The sequence below is a fragment of the Priapulus caudatus genome, unplaced genomic scaffold (genome assembly GCF_000485595.1).
Source record: "Priapulus caudatus unplaced genomic scaffold, Priapulus_caudatus-5.0.1 Scaffold565, whole genome shotgun sequence".
Classification (NCBI taxonomy): Eukaryota; Metazoa; Priapulida; class Priapulimorpha; order Priapulimorphida; family Priapulidae; genus Priapulus; species Priapulus caudatus.
The window spans coordinates 63,880-67,137 of NW_014577626.1; positions in this window are offsets into that span (position 1 = coordinate 63,880).

Here is a 3,258-nt window from a genome sequence, read left to right on the forward strand (position 1 = left end):
TGCAAACTAAAGTTTGCTAGTGTAGACAGGGCTTAACGTGCGCTAGTGTATCTGTAGCTATGATCGTGGGGCATCTACATAACTCTCTAATACTCTAGTAACTAATCAGTGCGGGCAGCCCGGCGGGCGCGCGGGACGAGCGAATCCCAATCCCTCATAGATGGCATCGATCGATCAATCAATCGATCACGTCTACCCATTCGATGTCAATAACCGCGGAGTTCACTCGCTCCCGCAGCCGCACCGCGTCGCGAGATTCGCATTGGCGAGCTAATTGCACGATCATTTTTTTCTTTTTCTTATTGCATTACGTTTTTGATGGAGAACCGCCGCTGTTCCGTCAACAGGACGCACGGAGCACAGAAAAAAGAATCGCTGCGGGCGTACATTCGCAGGTAGAAAAAAAACTCCAGGTTGGCGAAGGTACAGGTATATATCTAGTCACGCAACATCAACTAATATTGAGTATCAGGGGGAATATCAGCAAGAATGTCCGCTATTAGTAATCATTAGCCTGCACCCTGCGACTCTGTCTCTACAGCACGTACGTAGTAGCTGGGGTTCATCCAGTAACCATAGTCTGCCAAGCAACCACTGAGCTAACACCGCCTTCACAATAATAACAGATAGCGTGAAACATGCATAACGGCATATTCGTGCGCGGTTACATTGCCTATTGAATGGCCTATTGTAGGTTGGTCGTAGGTAGCCCACCCCCCCTCCCTACATTGCATACGAACTCGTTCAAATATATACTGTAGCTGTATGCACACAAATTGTCGGCAAATGCGATGCGTCAATCACAGTTCCTATTATTATTACGCCCCGATCCCTTTCATATTATTCACATTATTCTACGTGAACCTTTCGAATTGTAACGATATTTGCTTCGCTCACTTTACTAATGAAACGCTACAAGAGAATAGGCAGTACTCGTTGCAACGGTTGGCTGCATGGATACCACCCAGCTCATTCCCGACACGCATAGTCAATACGCGCGCTGAAAAGACCCTTATTCGACGGGAACATATACATGCTGAAACCCAAATTAGATCAATTCGGCCTGCGAAAATGTTAACATCTTTCTGTGCCGTTCGTTTCCGGAAATCGATAGAAAAGTACATTCGTCATGAATTTTAACAACCAGGAAGAAATCGAATGGAGCGCGTGCGTGTAACCTCGACCGACCGACCAACCGAGGGCGTTTTTGCAACTCGAGCAATTCTGTCACGTAACCCACTTAGAATATATTCCACCGAATACTAGCCTCACCGCCACCCCTCCTCGCCCGGGCGTGCTACACATGTCATGAGCCCCATCCCGCCATCCGCCTTATATAAAAATAAACACGCAGAAATCGATAGCGAGCGCTGTGACCGAGCGAACCCACCACCCTCTTACACACAGAGGAATAATTCTCGGACGACGTAAATTATAGAAAAGCTCTAATGAACGTCGGCAGGCTGCCCGCTCCAATATACGCGCGTGTTTGGACGACAAACAAAACGCGAATATCGTGTGCGTCGGCTGCCGTGCATCTCCGATCCGGTAACCTCGTTTGTCTTTAGAGATGAACAGCACCACCACCACCACCACCACCGCCGCCGCCACCACCACCACCACCATCAGCCGATCCTCAATGGCAAATTAGGCTGAGGCTATTATGCGACCTGATGGAAACGTGGATTAGAATAACGCACACATTACTTCTGGACCGCAATACAGCCGGCGAAATTCGATTTCGAAAATGGTCCGCATCTCCTCTCGGCGATTGCACGGGCCTCGGCCATCCCCGATAATTGCTGCGGAGTTACTAATAATAAACCAACATCGTTTGGCTAGCAGTCGCGGGAAATTTGCGCGCCGTCGCGCGTCGTGTCGTCGTTGATTGCTACACTGGCTTCTCGTGCGACGTCTAGGTCGCGACAACAGATCTAATTATAGATTCGAATAGACCTGCGGTAGCGGTAAGCACTGTAGGGGGTGTCATGGACGTTGCCTCGCGGTGTCAGGGTGACAACAACAACAACGACGACGACGACGACGCACTGCATAGTGTTCATGTGATACCAACATCAACATCAACAACAACATCAACATCAACATCAACATCAACATCAACATCAACATCAACATCAACATCAACAACAACAACAACAACAACAACAGCAACATCAACATCAACAACATCAACATCATCAACAACGACAACATCATCAACAATCATCAACATCAACATCATCAACAATCATCAAACATCAACATCATCAACAATCATCAAACATCAACATCATCAACAAAACATCAACAACAACAACAACAACAACAACAACAACAACAACAACAACAACAGCATCAACAACAACAACAACACCAACAACAACAACATCATCATCAACATCAACATCAACATCAACATCAACATCAACATCATCAACAGCAACAACAACAACAGCAACAACAACAACAGCAACAACAACAACAGCAACGACGACGACGACGACGAGCACGCACTGTACAATCTACATGTGATGACAACAACAACAACCACGCACTGCACAGTGTTCGTGTGATGATTACAACAACAACGACAACATCAACATCATCAACATCAACAACAACAATAACATCAACATCAACATCAACATCAACATCACCACCAACAGCAACAACAACAACAACAACAACATCAAAAACAACGATGACGATAACGACAACGCACTGCACAGTGTTCGTGTGATGACAACAATAACAACAACAACCACCACCACAACAACAACAACAACAACAACAACAACAACAACACCAACAACGACGACACCAATATATCGTGTCCGCACGGTGACAATAACGTGTACCCTGCTATCTGGTCTCTACCTGGACACAACAATTAACGACCACACATCAATACCCGGCGTCCACGTGTTGACAATAACAACCATTAACAAGGACTACGTCACTACGGTGCCAAGATGACAGCAACAATGGCTACCTCACCACTACTAGAGGGGAGCTCTTTATTTCCTCATCGCTAACAAAACGAAGTCGCTAAATAATTCAGGCCTATGAATATTAATCGTTAGCGATCAGTTGGGGAGACCTGTGGGTGGGTGAATCATACATAACACCTGTGTGAGTAATGGACGATGATGAAGGGAGAGCCAGTGTGACAATATCAAACCAACGCAGACGCGTCTGTCCACACACGCACACGCACACACGCGCACGTACACGCGCACACACGCACACGCACACACG